Below are 21,845 nucleotides of genomic sequence, written 5' to 3'. Positions count from 1 at the left end.
CTTTTGTACCGGGGATCTAACAGTGTGGCAACCCAGTAGTCAGGATTATTTCTAATTCTCACAATTCCAGGGTCATGTTGCAGGTAGTGCAGCAAGAAGGCACTCATGTGTGTTGCGCATCCAGGAGCACCAAGTCCCTGTTGTGTTGGTGGCGAGGTAACAATCATGCTTCCTTCCTCTGTCCTCTCCCCCCAACCTCGCACAACAGAAATGTGATCAAGGTCTCCCTCATCTGATGAGTCTTCCATCAGTTCGTCCTCCACTTCTTCCTGGGCTCCTGCACCTTCCTCACTAGTTTGGCTGCTACCATGCGCCCTGGTAAAACCATCTCCCCCACCCTCACATGCCTGCCGCCTTGGTGCTGCCGACCGTCTGGACCTTGCAGATGTTAGCCCTTCCGCATACAACTCCTCCTCCTCTACTTCCTTAACCTCCTCTTGTGCCACCACCTGACTCCGAATTCTGTTTACCATGTGCTCCAGCATGTAAATCACCGGAATAGTCATGCTGATAATGGCATCGTCAGCACTAAACATCTTCGTCGCCATTTCAAAACTGTGCAGAAGGGTGCATAGGTCCCTGATCTGAGACCACTCCTCCAGCGTGATTTGCCCCACCTCCGGATCTCGTTGGCCCAGGCTATACGTCAGAACGTATTGCACCAGGGCTTGTCGGTGCTGCCACAGTCGCTGCAACATGTGCAGAGTTGAATTCCACAGGGTAGGCACATCGAATTTTAGCCGGTGAAGTGGCAGGCCCAACGACTTCTGTAGAGATGTAAGTCGCTGAGCTGCGGGATGCGAACGGCGGAAGTGAGCACACAGCGACCGTGCCCTCTGCAGAAGGCCATCTAGTCTGGGATAGTGGGCTAAAAATTGCTGGACAACCAGGTTCAACACGTGAGCCATACAAGGCACGTGTGTGACATTGCCCCGGCGAAGGGCCGCACCCAGGTTTGCAGCATTGTCGCACACGGCCTTCCCTGGTTTCAGGTCCAGTGGAGACAACCATTCATGAAATTGGTTCTCCAGAGCTGACCACAACTCCTCAGCTGTGTGACTCACATTTCCCAGACATTTCAAAGTAAAAACCGCCTGATGACGTTGAGCCCTACTGCCAGCATAGTAAGGAGGTGTGCAGGATCCCTTCTGCACAGTTAGAAAGCTTGTGGCATGACCAGACAGGCTTTGGGTGCAGGTGGAAGACCGAGAGGAGGTTGAGGAGGCAGAAGCAGTGGGGGAACTTTGACATAAAGAGGATTGACGCACAACTCGTGGGGACGGCAAGACTTGGACAGCAGCCCCTTGTCCTGCTGTCACCATAGTTACCCAGTGCCCAGTCAGCGACATGTAACGCCCCTGTCCATGCCTACTCGTCCAAGTGTCTGTGGTGAAATGCACCCTGTCACACACAGAGTTTCTAAAAGAAGCGGTGATGTTGTGTGCGACATGCTGGTGGAGCGCAGGCACACCTTTCTTTGAGAAGTAGTGCCGACTGGGCATCTGGTACTGGGGCACTGCGATGGACATAAGGTCTCGAAAATCCTCTGTGTCCACCAGGCGGAAAGGCAGCATTTCTGTAGCCAAGAGCTTGCAGATGGTGAAATTCAACCTCTTAGCTTTCTCATGGCTAGGAGGAAATGGTCTTTTACTTGTCCACATCTGAGGGACCGAGGGCTGGCTATTGTGCTTAGACGGGGTTGATAAGGGTGTCCCCGGCAAACTGCCGGTCTGTGAGGAAGATGCAGGCGGACATGTTAGGTTGCCTTGATCCAAAGGTGGTGCTATCGATGTCGGACAGCGCTCAACACCTGCTGGTGTTACCACCTCCAAAGAAAATGATGACCTGCCAATCACGCTGGCTGTTGCGGGTAAAGAGGTGGCAGGTCTGCGCCCCAAAACAGGTGTGACTGCTGTCCCCCCAGTCACAGAGGATGAAGAGGCCGCGGATGCACAAGATATGGCAGACGGTGGTTGGCCCGGCCGGCTAGGCCGCATTGTAGCACACTGAGCTTCCCACTGCAACTTATGCTTCATGTCTATGTGCCGGTTCATGCATGAAGTACTCAAACTATGTATTTTTGGCCTCTACTTAGCTTTTGCTGACAAATGTTACAGATAACACGAGTTGGGTCATCTTTATCGATCTGAAAAAATGCCCAGGCTATGCAAGGCTTAGCACCCATGCGACCTGAAGAGCCACCACGACTTGTGGTGAGAGGCAGAGTTGTGTTTGAGGATGCAGTTGTTGACGTGCTTCCAGTACTACGTCTCTGTCCAGGAAGGCGCAACCTGACCTCGTCGTCACTAGCATCTTCCTCCACCTCCTCTGCTGACCTCATCTCTTGGCTGACTGTGGGTTGACAGTAAGTGGGATCTCCAAGCTCATCATCATCACCCTGTGCGTTATCACACCCGTCGTCCTCAGAGCCAACCTGTTCCTGCCCTGACAAAAAACTAAAGTTGTCGCTCCAATCAGGTATTTGAGTCTCATCATCGTCTTCCTCATTGTCTCCACCAACAGGAGTTACAGTTTGGGAATGAGGGTCTACATTATGGTGAGAACCTTCTGCTTCTGGTCCTGGATCTGATTCATAAAGATTCTGGGCATCAGTGCAGATCATTTCCTCGTCTGGATTCACAGAAGCGCTGGAGTCGACCTCTGATTCCCAGGCTATAGTATGAGTAAACAGCTCTGCAGACTCAACCATCTGTTCTACCTCATACTCAGACGGGCAGCTGGAGATTTGGGAGCTGTGAGGACGCAAGTGCGATTGGGGTGACACCTTTGAGGACTGGAGTATTTGTGATGTTGAAGTTGATGTGGAGGAGAGCCCACTTAAAGGAGCACTTGATATCCGTTGAAGCACCTGCTGTTTTTGTGCCTCATCTGGAATTTGTAGCGATTGGCGTGGCCGTAAGAAAGGGATCTTATCACATTGTCCGCTAAAAGAAGTAGACATTTTAGTTTGGCTGGAAGACGGTCTTTCTTCTGCAGATGTTACTGTTGCTTTAACACCTACCCCACGGACACAACCTTTTTTCCCCTTCCCAACACGCCTATTCCCCTTTCCACCAGCAGCAGGCCTTTTTCCACTCATTTTGGTGGTTAACTAATTCACAACTCTGGAGTTGTTTGCACAAAAAAACAATGGATGGGAATCGAGCAGAGCTGAGTGGCCAAACTGTGGTATTAGGCCAAAACTATTGGCTGGGTTAGATGCAGAAAAAAATTATATTCAATTTGCAACCTGATGGAGGTCAGTATAGATGGACTAATACAACAAGTCCCACACACAGCTAGAAGCCCAAATATTTTTTCAGAGGTAGATGCAGAAAAAAAATATATTCAGTTTGCAACCTGATGGAGGTCAGTATAGATGGACTAATAGAACAAGTCCCACACACAGCTAGAAGCCCAAATATTTTTTCAGAGGTAGATGCAGAAAAAAAATATATTAAGTTTGCAACCTGATGGAGGTCAGTATAGATGGACTAATAGAGAAAGTCCCACACACTGCTAGAAGGCCAACTATTTTTTCAGAGCTAGATGCAGAAAAAAATTATATTCAGTTTGCAACCTGATGGAGTTCTGTATAGATGGATTAATAGAACAAGTCCCACACACAGCTAGAAGCCCAATATTTTTTCAGAGGTAGATGCAGAAAAAATATATATTAAGTTTGCAACCTGATGGAGGTCTGTATAGATGGATTAATAGAACAAGTCCCACACACAGCTAGAAGCCCAATATTTTTTCAGAGGTAGATGCAGAAAAAAAATATATTCAGTTTGCAACCTGATGGAGGTCTGTATAGATGGATTAATAGAACAAGTCCCACACACAGCTAGAAGCCCAATATTTTTTTCAGAGGTAGATGCAGAAAAAAAATATATTCAGATTGCAACCTGATGGAGGTCAGTATAGATGGACTAATAGAACAAGTCCCACACACAGCTAGAAGCCCAAATATTTTTTCAGAGGTAGATGCAGAAAAAAAATATATTCAGTTTGCAACCTGATGGAGGTCTGTATAGATGGATTAATAGAACAAGTCCCACACACAGCTAGAAGCCCAATATTTTTTCAGAGGTAGATGCAGAAAAAAAATATATTCAGTTTGCAACCTGATGGAGGTCTGTATAGATGGATTAATAGAACAAGTCCCACACACAGCTAGAAGCCCAATATTTTTTTCAGAGGTAGATGCAGAAAAAAAATATATTCAGTTTGCAACCTGATGGAGGTCAGTATAGATGGACTAATAGAACAAGTCCCACACACAGCTAGAAGCCCAAATATTTTTTCAGAGGTAGATGCAGAAAAAAAATATATTCAGTTTGCAACCTGATGGAGGTCAGTATAGATGGACTAATAGAGAAAGTCCCACACACTGCTAGAAGGCCAACTATTTTTTCAGAGCTAGATGCAGAAAAAAATTATATTCAGTTTGCAACCTGATGGAGTTCTGTATAGATGGATTAATAGAACAAGTCCCACACACAGCTAGAAGCCCAATATTTTTTCAGAGGTAGATGCAGAAAAAAAATATATTCAGTTTGCAACCTGATGGAGGTCTGTATAGATGGATTAATAGAACAAGTCCCACACACAGCTAGAAGCCCAATATTTTTTCAGAGGTAAATGCAGAAAAAAAATATATTCAGTTTGCAACCTGATGGAGGTCTGTATAGATGGATTAATAGAACAAGTCCCACACACAGCTAGAAGCCCAATATTTTTTTCAGAGGTAGATGCAGAAAAAAATTATATTCAGTTTGCAACCTGATGGAGGTCAGTATAGATGGACTAATAGAACAAGTCCCACACACAGCTAGAAGCCCAAATATTTTTTCAGAGGTAGATGCAGAAAAAAAATATATTCAGTTTGCAACCTGATGGAGGTCAGTATAGATGGACTAATAGAGAAAGTCCCACACACTGCTAGAAGGCCAACTATTTTTTCAGAGCTAGATGCAGAAAAAAATTATATTCAGTTTGCAACCTGATGGAGGTCAGTGTAGATGGACTAATAGAACAAGTCCCACACACAGCTAGAAGCCCAAATATTTTTTCAGAGGTAGATGCAGATAAAAATTATTTTTAATTTGCAACCTGATGGAGGTCAGTATAGATGGACTAATAGAGAAAGTCCCACACACTGCTAGAAGGCCAAATATTTTTTCAGAGCTAGATGCAGATAAAAATTATTTTTAATTTGCAACCTGATGGAGGTCAATATAGATGGACTAATAGAGAAAGTCCCACACACTACTAGAAGGCCAAATATTTTTTCAGAGCTAGATGCAGAAAAAAATTATATTCAGTTTGCAACCTGATGGAGGTCAGTATAGATGGACTAATAGAACAAGTCCCACACACAGCTAAAAGCCCAAATATTTTTTCAGAGGTAGATGCAGATAAAAATTATTTTTAATTTGCAACCTGATGGAGGTCAGTATAGATGGACTAATAGAGAAAGTCCCACACACTGCTGGAAGGCCAAATATTTTTTCAGAGCTAGATGCAGATAAAAATTATTTTTAATTTGCAACCTGATGGAGGTCAGTATAGATGGACTAATAGAGAAAGTCCCACACACTACTAGAAGGCCAAATATTTTTTCAGAGCTAGATGCAGAAAAAAATTATATTCAGTTTGCAACCTGATGGAGGTCAGTATAGATGGACTAATAGAACAAGTCCCACACACAGCTAGAAGCCCAAATATTTTTTCAGAGGTAGATGCAGATAAAAATTATTTTTAATTTGCAACCTGATGGAGGTCAGTATAGATGGACTAATAGAGAAAGTCCCACACACTGCTAGAATGCCAAATATTTTTTCAGAGCTAGATGCAGATAAAAATTATTTTTAATTTGCAACCTGATGGAGGTCAGTATAGATGGACTAATAGAGAAAGTCCCACACACTGCTAGAAGGCCAACTGTTTTTCAGAGCTGGATGCAGAAAAAAATTATATTCAGTTTGCAACCTGATGGAGGTCTGTATAGATGGATTAATAGAACAAGTCCCACACACAGCTAGAAGCCCAATATTTTTTCAGAGCTAGATGCAGAAAAAAATTATATTCAATTTGCAACCTGATGGAGGTCAGTATAGATGGACTAATAGAATGATGCTATGCCCAAAAGATTTTACTTCACTAGGTGCAGTAAAAAAATTGGTATTCTATACACAGGTGTTATATCTTGCAACACAGATAGGCTACTCCACTGACTAACACACTCTGCAATAGGCCAAAAAGGATTAGCTTTGCTAGATTCAGCCAAATGCTGTGAAAAAAACTTGCACAGCACTGGCACAGACCTGCCTGGCAAAAACTGATAGGAACTGATGTAACCTAGTCCTGAAAAGGACTGCAATTACAATTAGTCTTTACTCCCACAACCTATCTATTTAAGAGCACAGACCTCCCTGATAAAAGTCGTAGGAAATGCTGTAACCTAGTCCTTAAAAGGACTGCAATCACAACTATTCCCTACTCCTAAGCTATCTGTAGATTTGTGCGAAAATTGGCTTGAAATGAACAAGTTATAGTGCACACAGCAACAGCGGTGCCGTCTAACACGCAGCTGCAGCAGTGAGAAAATGGTGGCGACGGGGAAAATGGCTGGGTCTTATAGGGCAAGGACATGTGACATACACTGCCAATGACACATGCCCTTGCTTGTGTGAAAAACAGCACTTCGCTCCGTGTGTGCGCTGCTGATAGGCTGACAGATTGCACCTCCCCACTGTAAATGCGGGAAAGAGAAAAAAAAAATGGAGATCTTCATTATTCCTGCAGAGATCCATCCCCTGCCCCTCCCCCCGCCCCGCTGTACACTCAAACTGCGTATTAACATTAATTTTCATCATTATTGAGAAAAAATCCAGTTATGATTTTGGTGCACGAACAGTTATCGAACATAACCTCGAACAGCCGAATTTTTCTCAAATCGTTCGTGTTCGCCGAACGGCTCGAACACCGCCCAAAACAGCTCGAATTTGAGATTGGCGAACAGTTCGAGTAGAACAATGCTCATCTCTAGTAATGATTGTGCCAGAAACTTACAAAACACAAAGACTTACCAATCCCTCTTACTGAATGAAGCAAGTGTGAACAGGTGCAAGCTGCAATGACTGCATAATATAAACCAAAGAATCCAGCAGCAGACAGTGTCTTCAAACAGTCTTCAAACATTGAATATGCGTATAGAATGTACTTATAAAATAAAGGTATTTAGCACACAAACTGGCCAATACATGTGTGCACACCAGCCGCAACAAGGCGTAACTTGGTCAATTTCTGCGGTAAAAAATAAATTTTATAAGTATATTCTATATAGCAGTAAAAAAGCTTAAATTTCATGTATTCAATCTTGGTGACATCTTAGCGTATAAAGAGTCTGCTTTATTCTTTGGTTTTTACCTGTGAAGATCTCAGGTTGTGGGTTGTAATAATAAACACCTAGGCAGGTTAATGATGCAACTATTTATTATTCCTTATGTCCATGGTCTTACAACAAATCTGGGTAGATAGCCAAAATACAATGCCCCCAGGCCATAAATCCCAGCCGAGGACGGTAGATCCACTCCTCCTGTACCAAGTGTCTCCCGACTTTTGGTTGGCCCACAGCTTTTGCATCTCCCACCAGTATAGTTTGTAGTCACAGTCCACACTCCTCCAGATGACGGATACCATGACCGTAGCACATGTACCCAGCTCCAGCCGACAACAACAGTCCTTAAGATAGTTCCTCACATTCATAGTTACATAGTTACATAGTTTATAAGGCCGAAAAAAGACAAGCGTCCATCCAGTTCAGCCTATTTCTTGTGCACTGCAGCTATTCCTCAGCGTTGATCCAGGGGAAGGCAACAAAAACCCATGCGGTATAGGCCAATTTACATCATTGAGGAAAAATTCACTTCCCGACTCCAATCTGGCAGTCAGATTAAATCCCTGGATTAATTAACTATCACTAAGCATAAGATGTAATTTTATTGTTCTCAATAAAGGCGTCCAGGCCTCTCTTGAACTCATTAAGTGAGTTGGACATCACCACTTCCTCTCCCAGAGAGTTCCAGAGTCTCACGGCTCTGACCGTAAAGAATCCCCTTCTATGCTGGTGCAGGAACCTCCTTTCCTCCAGACGCATAGTGTGCCCCCTCGTCTTTGTCACCATCCTTGGTATAAACAGGTCATGGGAGAGATCTCTGTACTGCCCCCTGATGTATTTATACATGTTTATGAGGTCTCCCCTAAGCCTTCTCTTTTCCAATGTAAATAGTAGAGATGAGCGTTGTTCTACTCGAACTGTTCGCCAATCTCAAATTCGAGCTGTTTTGGGCGGTGTTCGAGCCGTTCGGCGAACACGAACAATTTGAGAAAAATTCGGCTGTTCGAGGTTATGTTCGATAACTGTTCGTGCACCAAAATCATAACTGGATTTTTTCTCAGTAATGATGAAAATTAATGTTAATACGCAGTTTGAGTGTACAGCGGGGCGGGGGGAGGGGCAGGGGATGGATCTCTGCAGGAACAATGAAGATCTCCATTTTTTTTTCTCTTTCCCGCATTTGCAGTGGGGAGGTGCAATCTGTCAGCCTATCAGCAGTGCACACACGGAGCGAAGTGCTTTTTTTCACACAAGCAAGGGCATGTGTCATTGGCAGTGTATGTCACATGTCCTTGCCCTATAAGACCAAGCCATTTTCCCCGTCGCCACGATTTTCTCACTGCTGCAGCTGCGTGTTAGACGGCACCGCTGTTGCTGTGTGCGCTATACCTTGTTAATTTCAAGCCAATTTTCGCACAAATATACAGATAGCTTGGGAGTAGGGAATAGTTGTGATTGCAGTCCTTTTAAGGACTAGGTTACAGCATTTCCTACGACTTTTATGAGGCAGGTCTGTGCTCTTAAATAGATAGATTGTGGGAGTAAAGACTAATTGTAATTGGAGTCCTTTTAAGGACTAGGTTACAGCATTTCCTACGACTTTTATCAGGGAGGTCTGTGCTCTTAAATAGATAGGTTGTGGGAGTAAAGACTAATTGTAATTGGAGTCCTTTTCAGGACTAGGTTACATGAGTTCCTATCAGTTTTTGCCAGGCAGGTCTGTGCCAGTGCTGTGCAAGTTTTTTTCACAGCATTTGGCTGAATCTAGCAAAGCTAATCCTTTTTGGCCTATTGCAGAGTGTGTTAGTCAGTGGAGTAGCCTATCTGTGTTGCAAGATATACCACCTGTGTATAGAATACCAATTTTTTTACTGCACCTAGTGAAGTAAAATCTTTTGGGCATAGCATCATTCTATTAGTCCATCTATACTGACCTCCACCAGGGTGTAAACTGAATATAATTTTTTTCTGCATCTAGCTCTGAAAAAATATTTGGGCTTCTAGCAGTGTGTGGGACTTGGTCTATTAGTCCATCTATACTGACCTCCATCAGGTTGCAAATTAAAAATATTTTTTTTCTTCATTTAGCTCTGAAAAAATATTTGGGCTTCTAGCAGTGTGTGGGACTTGTTCTATTAGTCCTTCTATACTGACCTCCAGCAGGTTGCAAATTAAAAATAATTTTTTTCTGCATCTAGCTCTGAAAAAATATTTGGGCTTCTAGCAGTGTGTGGGACTTGGTCTATTAGTCCATCTATACTGACCTCCATCAGGTTGCAAATTAAAAATAATTTTTTTCTGCATCTAGCTCTGAAAAAATATTTGGGCTTCTAGCAGTGTGTGGGACTTGGTCTATTAGTCCATCTATACTGACCTCCATCAGGTTGCAAATTAAAAATAATTTTTTTCTTCATTTAGCTCTGAAAAAATATTTGGGCTTCTAGCAGTGTGTGGGACTTGTTCTATTAGTCCTTCTATACTGACCTCCAGCAGGTTGCAAATTAAAAATATTTTTTTTCTGCATCTAGCTCTGAAAAAATATTTGGGCTTCTAGCAGTGTGTGGGACTTGGTCTATTAGTCCATCTATACTGACCTCCATCAGGTTGCAAATTAAAAATAATTTTTTTCTGCATCTAGCTCTGAAAAAATATTTGGGCTTCTAGCAGTGTGTGGGACTTGGTCTATTAGTCCATCTATACTGACCTCCATCAGGTTGCAAATTAAAAATAATTTTTTTCTTCATTTAGCTCTGAAAAAATATTTGGGCTTCTAGCAGTGTGTGGGACTTGTTCTATTAGTCCTTCTATACTGACCTCCAGCAGGTTGCAAATTGAATATAATTTTTTTCTGCATCTAGCTCTGAAAAAATAGTTGGGCTTCTAGCGGTGTGTGGGACTTGGTCTATTAGTCCATCTATACTGACCTCCATCAGGTTGCAAATTAAAAATAATTTTTTTCTTCATTTAGCTCTGAAAAAATATTTGGGCTTCTAGCAGTGTGTGGGACTTGTTCTATTAGTCCTTCTATACTGACCTCCAGCAGGTTGCAAATTAAAAATAATTTTTTTCTGCATCTAGCTCTGAAAAAATATTTGGGCTTCTAGCAGTGTGTGGGACTTGGTCTGTTAGTCCATCTATACTGACCTCCATCAGGTTGCAAATTAAAAATATTTTTTTTCTGCATCTAGCTCTGAAAAAATATTTGGGCTTCTAGCAGTGTGTGGGACTTGGTCTATTAGTCCATCTATACTGACCTCCATCAGGTTGCAAATTAAAAATAATTTTTTTCTTCATTTAGCTCTGAAAAAATATTTGGGCTTCTAGCAGTGTGTGGGACTTGTTCTATTAGTCCTTCTATACTGACCTCCAGCAGGTTGCAAATTAAAAATAATTTTTTTCTGCATCTAGCTCTGAAAAAATATTTGGGCTTCTAGCAGTGTGTGGGACTTGGTCTGTTAGTCCATCTATACTGACCTCCATCAGGTTGCAAATTAAAAATATTTTTTTTCTGCATCTAGCTCTGAAAAAATATTTGGGCTTCTAGCAGTGTGTGGGACTTGGTCTATTAGTCCATCTATACTGACCTCCATCAGGTTGCAAATTAAAAATAATTTTTTTCTTCATTTAGCTCTGAAAAAATATTTGGGCTTCTAGCAGTGTGTGGGACTTGTTCTATTAGTCCTTCTATACTGACCTCCAGCAGGTTGCAAATTGAATATAATTTTTTTCTGCATCTAGCTCTGAAAAAATAGTTGGGCTTCTAGCGGTGTGTGGGACTTGGTCTATTAGTCCATCTATACTGACCTCCATCAGGTTGCAAATTAAAAATAATTTTTTTCTGCATCTAGCTCTGAAAAAATATTTGGGCTTCTAGCAGTGTGTGGGACTTGGTCTATTAGTCCATCTATACTGACCTCCATCAGGTTGCAAATTAAAAATAATTTTTTTCTGCATCTAGCTCTGAAAAAATATTTGGGCTTCTAGCGGTGTGTGGGACTTGGTCTATTAGTCCATCTATACTGACCTCCATCAGGTTGCAAATTAAAAATAATTTTTTTCTGCATCTAGCTCTGAAAAAATATTTGGGCTTCTAGCAGTGTGTGGGACTTGGTCTATTAGTCCATCTATACTGACCTCCATCAGGTTGCAAATTAAAAATAATTTTTTTCTGCATCTAGCTCTGAAAAAATATTTGGGCTTCTAGCGGTGTGTGGGACTTGGTCTATTAGTCCATCTATACTGACCTCCATCAGGTTGCAAATTAAAAATATTTTTTTTCTGCATCTAGCTCTGAAAAAATATTTGGGCTTCTAGCAGTGTGTGGGACTTGGTCTATTAGTCCATCTATACTGACCTCCATCAGGTTGCAAATTAAAAATAATTTTTTTCTTCATTTAGCTCTGAAAAAATATTTGGGCTTCTAGCGGTGTGTGGGACTTGGTCTATTAGTCCATCTATACTGACCTCCATCAGGTTGCAAATTAAAAATAATTTTTTTCTGCATCTAGCTCTGAAAAAATATTTGGGCTTCTAGCAGTGTGTGGGACTTGGTCTATTAGTCCATCTATACTGACCTCCATCAGGTTGCAAATTAAAAATAATTTTTATCTGCATCTACAGTACCTCTGAAAAAATATTTCGGCTTCTAGCGGTGTGTGGCACTTGGTCTATTAGTCCATCTATACTGACCTCCATCAGGTTGCAAATTAAAAATAATTTTTTTCTGCATCTAACCCAGCCAATAGTTTTGGCCTAATACCACAGTTTGGCCACTCAGCTCTGCTCGGTTACCATCCATTGTTTTTTTTTGCAAACAACTTCAGAGTTGTGAATTAGTTAACCACCAAAATGAGTGGAAAAAGGCCTGCTGCTGGTGGAAAGGGGAATAGGCGTGTTGGGAAGGGGAAAAAAGGTTGTGTCCGTGGGGTAGGTGCAGAAGAAAGACCATCTTCCAGCCAAACTAAAATGTCTACTTCTTTTAGCGGACAATGTGATAAGATCCCTTTCTTACGGCCACGTCAATCGCTACAAATTCCAGATGAGGCACAAAAACAGCAGGTGCTTCAACGGATATCAAGTGCTCCTTTAAGTGGGCTCTCCTCCACATCAACTTCAACATCACAAATACTCCAGTCCTCAAAGGTGTCACCCAAATCGCACTTGCTTCCTCACAGCTCCCAAATCTCCAGCTGCCCGTCTGAGTATGAGGTAGAACAGATGGTTGAGTCTGCAGAGCTGTTTACTCATACTATAGCCTGGGAATCAGAGGTCGACTCCAGCGCTTCTGTGAATCCAGACGAGGAAATGATCTGCACTGATGCCCAGAATCTTTATGAGTCGGATCCAGGACCAGACGCAGAAGGTTCTGACCATAATGTAGACCCTCATTCCCAAACTGTAACTCCTGTTGGTGGAGACAATGAGGAAGACGATGATAAGACTCAAATACCTGATTGGAGCGACAACTTTAGTTTTTTGTCAGGGCAGGAACAGGTTGGCTCTGAGGACGACGGGTGTGATAACGCACAGGGTGATGATGATGAGGTCGGAGATCCCACTTACTGTCAACCCACAGTCAGCCAAGAGATGAGGTCAGCAGAGGAGGTGGAGGAAGATGCTAGTGACGACGAGGTCAGGTTGCGCCTTCCTGGACAGAGACGTAGTACTGGAAGCACGTCAACAACTGCATCCTCAAACACAACTCTGCCTCTCACCACAAGTCGTGGTGGCTCTTCAGGTCGCATGGGTGCTAAGCCTTGCATAGCCTGGGCATTTTTTCAGATCGATAAAGAAGACCCAACTCGTGTTATCTGTAACATTTGTCAGCAAAAGCTAAGTAGAGGCCAAAAAATACATAGTTTGAGTACTTCATGCATGAACCGGCACATGGACATGAAGCATAAGTTGCAGTGGGAAGCTCAGTGTGCTACAATGCGGTCTAGCCGGCCGGGCCAACCACCGTCTGCCATATCTTGTGCATCCGCGGCCTCTTCATCCTCTGTGACTGGGGGGACAGCAGTCACACCTGTTTTGGGGCGCAGACCTGCCACCTCTTTACCCGCAACAGCCAGCGTGATTGGCAGGTCATCATTTTCTTTGGAGGTGGTAACACCAGCTGGTCTTGAGCGCTGTCCGACATCGATAGCACCACCTTTGGATCAAGGCAACCTAACATGTCCGCCTGCATCTTCCTCACAGACCGGCAGTTTGCCGGGGACACCCTTATCAACCCCGTCTAAGCACAATAGCCAGCCCTCGGTCCCTCAGATGTGGACAAGTAAAAGACCATTTCCTCCTAGCCATGAGAAATCTAAGAGGTTGAATTTCACCATCTGCAAGCTCTTGGCTACAGAAATGCTGCCTTTCCGCCTGGTGGACACAGAGGATTTTCGAGACCTTATGTCCGTCGCAGTGCCCCAGTACCAGATGCCCAGTCGGCACTACTTCTCAAAGAAAGGTGTGCCTGCGCTCCACCAGCATGTCGCACACAACATCACCGCTTCTTTGAGAAACTCTGTGTGTGACAGGGTGCATTTCACCACAGACACTTGGACGAATAGGCATGGACAGGGGCGTTACATGTCGCTGACTGGGCACTGGGTAACTATGGTGACAGCAGGACAAGGGGCTGCTGTCCAAGTCTTGCCGTCCCCACGAGTTGTGCGTCAATCCTCTTTATGTCATTTTTCCTCCACTGCTTCTGCCTCCTCAACCTCCTCTCGGTCTTCCACCTGCACCCAAAGCCTGTCTGGTCATGCCACAAGCTTTCTAACTGCGCAGAAGGGATCCTGCACACCTCCTTACTATGCTGGCAGTAGGGCTCAACGTCATCAGGCGGTTTTTACATTGAAATGTCTGGGAAATGTGAGTCACACAGCTGAGGAGTTGTGGTCAGCTCTGGAGAACCAATTTCATGAATGGTTGTCTCCACTGGACCTGAAACCAGGGAAGGCCGTGTGCGACAATGCTGCAAACCTGGGTGCGGCCCTTCGCCGGGGCAATGTCACACACGTGCCTTGTATGGCTCACGTGTTGAACCTGGTTGTCCAGCAATTTTTAGCCCACTATCCCAGACTAGATGGCCTTCTGCAGAGGGCACGGTCGCTGTGTGCTCACTTCCGCCGTTCGCATCCCGCAGCTCAGCGACTTACATCTCTACAGAAGTCGTTGGGCCTGCCACTTCACCGGCTAAAATGCGATGTGCCTACCCGGTGGAATTCAACTCTGCACATGTTGCAGCGACTGTGGCAGCACCGACAAGCCCTGGTGCAATACGTTCTGACATATAGCCTGGGCCAACGAGATTCAGAGGTGGGGCAAATCACGCTGGAGGAGTGGTCTCAGATCAGGGACCTATGCACCCTTCTGCACAGTTTTGAAATGGCGACGAAGATGTTTAGTGCTGACGATGCCATTATCAGCATGACTATTCCGGTGATTTACATGCTGGAGCACATGTTAAACAGAATTCGGAGTCAGGTGGTGGCACAAGAGGAGGTGGAGGAAGTAGAGGAGGAGGAGTTGTATGCGGAAGGGCTAACATCTGCAAGGTCCAGACGGTCGGCAGCACCAAGGCGGCAGGCATGTGAGGGTGGGGGAGATGATTTTACCAGGGCGCATGGTAGCAGCCAAACTAGTGAGGAAGGTGCAGGAGCCCAGGAAGAAGTGGAGGACGAACTGATGGAAGACTCATCAGATGAGGGAGACCTTGATCACATTTCTGTTGTGCGAGGTTGGGGAGAGAGGACAGAGGAAGAAAGCATGATTGCTACCTCGCCACCAACACAACAGGGACTTGGTGCTCCTGGATGCGCAACACACATGAGTGCCTTCTTGCTGCACTACCTGCAACATGACCCTCGAATTGTGAGAATTAGAAATAATCCTGACTACTGGGTTGCCACACTGTTAGATCCCCGGTACAAAAGTAAATTTGCAGAAATTATTCCTGCCATAGAAAGGGATGCACGCATGCAGGAGTATCAGCAGAGACTGTTGCAGAATCTTACATGTGCTTTTCCACAAAATACCAGTGGTGCACGTAGTGAATCTCACAGTTCCAACTTGCCAACCGTGGTCTGTATGGAATTGTTCAATAAAGGGCCCAAAATTAAGATAACATAGATGGGAGAGGTCTCTATGAATAGGAATTCCTAAGTATTTGATACCCTGTGAGGGCCAGGCAAAGGGAAAGTTGGACTGGATGGAATCCTATATGGATTTAGGGAGGGAGACATCGAGGGCCTCAGACTTCGCTGCATTGATTTTAAAATTTTACCATGTAACAAAGTGATCTATTTCAGCCATAACAGCAGGGATGGATATATGTGATTGAGTGATATATACTAGGACATCATCAGCAAATAGAGAGCACTTGTACTCGGTGCCTCCCACTTCAATCCACCTAATATTGGGGTTATGGCGAATTGATGAGAGCAGGTGCTCCATCACTAGGATGTATAAGAGAGGGGACAGAGGACATCCCTGCCTTGTCCCATTGGTGATTGTGAAAGGTGATGAAAATGTTCTGACGCACCCCCTGCGCCTTGGGACACCCGGAGCCGGACCCTTTTTGGTGGATGCTGGTGGTTGTAGTCTTCGTGGCGGCGATCCGGTTCCGTGGCTCAGGGCGGTCAAACCAGTGGCGGAACTATTTATGTGGTTTTGATGTTTAAATGTCCGACTACGCCACCCGTGGATTGCGGTCAGAGTGAACCGCCGCTACAGGGCAGACCGCTAAGGCTGGTGTTGTGGGTGCAGCAGAGCGTAGCATAACTCCCCACGGGAGGAGTATAGCCTCAGGGCAGTGTATGCGGAGGATGGGGGTGATGGTGCAGGGCAGCAGCAGTAACGACACGGAGTCAGTGATGCAGTTCAGGGCCTTTACTCACAGTTCTTATTATCCAGACCACGTCTGCAGGTAACGGCTGCCCACGTCGTACTGTGCTCACCAGGTGAGGGGCTCAGACAACTCCCAGATAACTTTGGAGCGCTTCACAGGACCCCCTTTGTGTGTCCTTTGTCTGGCCTTTCTTACCAACACTTCTGTCCGGCTGCCTCGGGCCTCCTCTTGGTAAACTTGGCGCCAGTTTCCCTGACCCTATGTGGTGCCTTCCTAGCGGGTGGAGCAAGGGGCTGCGCCACATAAAATGTCAGAGCCTCCGGTTTCTAGCTGAGGGTCGTTTCCTGCCTCCACTAGTTCGGGGACCGGTCTCCCCCTTTGGCCTGACCCCTCCACGCAGGTGGATTCGGGCGTGCGGTGGCGACTCGCCCGTCCGCACCCCTGGGATCCCTTCATTCCTCGTTCCTGGAGCCTTCTCCGCTCCTCTTCCTTCCTTCTCCCTCTTGCAGGCCTGGGCCTCTGTTACTAGGCCCGCCTCCGGAGCAGAGCTCATGCAGAGCCCCTGCTCCCTGCCACTTCTGCTCAGACTTCTCTGCACTGAACTAAGATGGTGCCCACCTTTTATACTCCCTTCTCAATGCACCCAGGAACTGCTTCCTCCCTGCTCCTGCACTGCAGGGTTCCCCTTCCTCAGTGTTCCCTCCCCCCACTCCAGCCAGGGACAGGGACTGTCGTGCCCATCTCAGGGGCATATTGGTCGCCCTGCCCCACGGCAATGTGGTGTAATGCATGCAGGTGTTGGGTCCTGATCCACACTCCATCCTTATCTGAGAGTGAGATATCACACCTCTGGGTGAGGTGCAATACGTCTGTAGCAACCGAGCCCTCGGTGCTACAGTTCCATTTATCTTCAGCCTAGGTGACGTATTGTGATACAGGGCCGTGATTTTGGCTATAAAAGGGTCCCCTAGACCCCTACCCCAAGCTTTTTAAGAGAATCATATATGGCGTGCCAGGAGACTCTATGGAATGCTTTCTCAGCATCCAACGAGAGTATCTACTTACAAATTTTTAACTGCATCTAGCCCAGGAAATACTTTGTGCCTAGTAGCAGTGTCTGCTAGTCAGCGGATTATCCCGGCTGTTAAGCAAGCTACACCACCTGTAGTTTGAACACTTAATTTTTTCAAAGGAAATGCTTCGGGACCACGGGATACTTAGTGAAGAGCATCAGGAGGCACCCCAAGGCATAGGGGCTGGGACTGGCACTAGGATGCCTTGCGGTGGACAGCCGAGCTCGATCCTTATAAAAGCTTTTTAACTGCAGCAGCTTTAGTGGACGCTACTGGAGCTGGAATTACGCGGCTGCTGGCATGAGACTTGCCCTCCAATAGATCCTTGTAAATGGATTTAAAGTGTATTCATTCAAATTAGAGGGACAATTTAAATTAAAAAGCTTAGAGCTGCCTCCACCACAGGGGGGCTCTCTCGACCCACCAGCGGACAGGCACCAGTATTGGGAGAGGGGGGCTGGCCGTCAGGGTTCACCACGGCTCTGGCACAAACCCGGCGACACGGAGGTGGCACGGGCAGGAGCGGACTGGCCGTCTCGGCTTCTCACTTTTTGGATTTTAGAAGGGCATGACATGCCTATATCTGTGTGTCCCCCTCCTTTTACTCCTCCACCTCTTTTCTTTTCGCATGACTATATGTACTTGTCACTTTTCCATGTGTTAGTTGTGTCTTCTGAGCAGTTTGTCAGCTTTTGGACACCTTTGAAGGTGTTTTCTATATGTTTCTATGTGTTTTTGTTTGCCTGCCATTGGTTTTAACGGTGTTCGAAGGTGTTCGACGAACAGTTCGACGAACAGTTCGGCGAACACACGGGTGTTCGACGAACCGAACCGAACTCGAACACTACGGGGGTGGCTCAACACTACTGATGAGTCTTCCATCAGTTCGTCCTCCACTTCTTCCTGGGCTCCTGCACCTTCCTCACTAGTTTGGCTGCTACCATGCGCCCTGGTAAAATCATCTCCCCCACCCTCACATGCCTGCCGCCTTGGTGCTGCCGACCGTCTGGACCTTGCAGATGTTAGCCCTTCCGCATACAACTCCTCCTCCTCTACTTCCTCCACCTCCTCTTGTGCCACCACCTGACTCCGAATTCTGTTTAACATGTGCTCCAGCATGTAAATCACCGGAATAGTCATGCTGATAATGGCATCGTCAGCACTAAACATCTTCGTCGCCACTTCAAAACTGTGCAGAAGGGTGCATAGGTCCCTGATCTGAGACCACTCCTCCAGCGTGATTTGCCCCACCTCTGAATCTCGTTGGCCCAGGCTATACGTCAGAACGTATTGCACCAGGGCTTGTCGGTGCTGCCACAGTCGCTGCAACATGTGCAGAGTTGAATTCCACCGGGTAGGCACATCGCATTTTAGCCGGTGAAGTGGCAGGCCCAACGACTTCTGTAGAGATGTAAGTCGCTGAGCTGCGGGATGCGAACGGCGGAAGTGAGCACACAGCGACCGTGCCCTCTGCAGAAGGCCATCTAGTCTGGGATAGTGGGCTAAAAATTGCTGGACAACCAGGTTCAACACGTGAGCCATACAAGGCACGTGTGTGACATTGCCCTGGCGAAGGGCCGCACCCAGGTTTGCAGCATTGTCGCACACGGCCTTCCCTGGTTTCAGGTCCAGTGGAGACAACCATTCATGAAATTGGTTCTCCAGAGCTGACCACAACTCCTCAGCTGTGTGACTCACATTTCCCAGACATTTCAATGTAAAAACCGCCTGATGACGTTGAGCCCTACTGCCAGCATAGTAAGGAGGTGTGCAGGATCCCTTCTGCGCAGTTAGAAAGCTTGTGGCATGACCAGACAGGCTTTGGGTGCAGGTGGAAGACCGAAAGGAGGTTGAGGAGGCAGAAGCAGTGGAGGAAAAATGACATAAAGAGGATTGACGCACAACTCGTGGGGACGGCAAGACTTGGACAGCAGCCCCTTGTCCTGCTGTCACCATAGTTACCCAGTGCCCAGTCAGCGACATGTAACGCCCCTGTCCATGCCTACTCGTCCAAGTGTCTGTGGTGAAATGCACCCTGTCACACACAGAGTTTCTCAAAGAAGCGGTGATGTTGTGTGCGACATGCTGGTGGAGCGCAGGCACACCTTTCTTTGAGAAGTAGTGCCGACTGGGCATCTGGTACTGGGGCACTGCGACGGACATAAGGTCTCGAAAATCCTCTGTGTCCACCAGGCGGAAAGGCAGCATTTCTGTAGCCAAGAGCTTGCAGATGGTGAAATTCAACCTCTTAGCTTTCTCATGGCTAGGAGGAAATGGTCTTTTACTTGTCCACATCTGAGGGACCGAGGGCTGGCTATTGTGCTTAGACGGGGTTGATAAGGGTGTCCCCGGCAAACTGCCGGTCTGTGAGGAAGATGCAGGCGGACATGTTAGGTTGCCTTGATCCAAAGGTGGTGCTATCGATGTCGGACAGCGCTCAAGACCAGCTGGTGTTACCACCTCCAAAGAAAATGATGACCTGCCAATCACGCTGGCTGTTGCGGGTAAAGAGGTGGCAGGTCTGCGCCCCAAAACAGGTGTGACTGCTGTCCCCCCAGTCACAGAGGATGAAGAGGCCGCGGATGCACAAGATATGGCAGACGGTGGTTGGCCCGGCCGGCTAGACCGCATTGTAGCACACTGAGCTTCCCACTGCAACTTATGCTTCATGTCCATGTGCCGGTTCATGCATGAAGTACTCAAACTATGTATTTTTTGGCCTCTACTTAGCTTTTGCTGACAAATGTTACAGATAACACGAGTTGGGTCATCTTTATCGATCTGAAAAAATGCCCAGGCTATGCAAGGCTTAGCACCCATGCGACCTGAAGAGCCACCACGACTTGTGGTGAGAGGCAGAGTTGTGTTTGAGGATGCAGTTGTTGACGTGCTTCCAGTACTACGTCTCTGTCCAGGAAGGCGCAACCTGACCTCGTCGTCACTAGCATCTTCCTCCACCTCCTCTGCTGACCTCATCTCTTGGCTGACTGTGGGTTGACAGTAAGTGGGATCTCCGACCTCATCATCATCACCCTGTGCGTTATCACACCCGTCGTCCTCAGAGCCAACCTGTTCCTGCCCTGACAAAAAACTAAAGTTGTCGCTCCAATCAGGTATTTGAGTCTTATCATCGTCTTCCTCATTGTCTCCACCAACAGGAGTTACAGTTTGGGAATGAGGGTCTACATTATGGTCAGAACCTTCTGCGTCTGGTCCTGGATCCGACTCATAAAGATTCTGGGCATCAGTGCAGATCATTTCCTCGTCTGGATTCACAGAAGCGCTGGAGTCGACCTCTGATTCCCAGGCTATAGTATGAGTAAACAGCTCTGCAGACTCAACCATCTGTTCTACCTCATACTCAGACGGGCAGCTGGAGATTTGGGAGCTGTGAGGAAGCAAGTGCGATTTGGGTGACACCTTTGAGGACTGGAGTATTTGTGATGTTGAAGTTGATGTGGAGGAGAGCCCACTTAAAGGAGCACTTGATATCCGTTGAAGCACCTGCTGTTTTTGTGCCTCATCTGGAATTTGTAGCGATTGGCGTGGCCGTAAGAAAGGGATCTTATCACATTGTCCGCTAAAAGAAGTAGACATTTTAGTTTGGCTGGAAGATGGTCTTTCTTCTGCACCTACCCCACGGACACAACCTTTTTTCCCCTTCCCAACACGCCTATTCCCCTTTCCACCAGCAGCAGGCCTTTTTCCACTCATTTTGGTGGTTAACTAATTCACAACTCTGGAGTTGTTTGCACAAAAAAACAATGGATGGTAACCGAGCAGAGCTGAGTGGCCAAACTGTGGTATTAGGCCAAAACTATTGGCTGGGTTAGATGCAGAAAAAAATTATTTTTAATTTGCAACCTGATGGAGGTCAGTATAGATGGACTAATAGACCAAGTCCCACACACTGCTAGAAGCCCAAATATTTTTTCAGAGGTACTGTAGATGCAGATAAAAATTATTTTTAATTTGCAACCTGATGGAGGTCAGTATAGATGGACTAATAGACCAAGTCCCACACACTGCTAGAAGCCCAAATATTTTTTCAGAGCTAGATGCAGAAAAAAATTATTTTTAATTTGCAACCTGATGGAGGTCAGTATAGATGGACTAATAGACCAAGTCCCACACACCGCTAGAAGCCCAACTATTTTTTCAGAGCTAGATGCAGAAAAAAATTATATTCAATTTGCAACCTGCTGGAGGTCAGTATAGAAGGACTAATAGAACAAGTCCCACACACTGCTAGAAGCCCAAATATTTTTTCAGAGCTAAATGAAGAAAAAAATTATTTTTAATTTGCAACCTGATGGAGGTCAGTATAGATGGACTAATAGACCAAGTCCCACACACTGCTAGAAGCCCAAATATTTTTTCAGAGCTAGATGCAGAAAAAAATTATTTTTAATTTGCAACCTGATGGAGGTCAGTATAGATGGACTAATAGACCAAGTCCCACACACTGCTAGAAGCCCAAATATTTTTTCAGAGGTACTGTAGATGCAGATAAAAATTATTTTTA

This window comes from Phyllobates terribilis, unplaced genomic scaffold (assembly GCF_046119375.1).
Source record: "Phyllobates terribilis strain yellow unplaced genomic scaffold, ASM4611937v1 Scaffold_7__3_contigs__length_470593459, whole genome shotgun sequence".
Taxonomy (NCBI): domain Eukaryota; kingdom Metazoa; phylum Chordata; class Amphibia; order Anura; family Dendrobatidae; genus Phyllobates; species Phyllobates terribilis.
Note: the sequence above shows the minus strand (reverse complement) of the source record.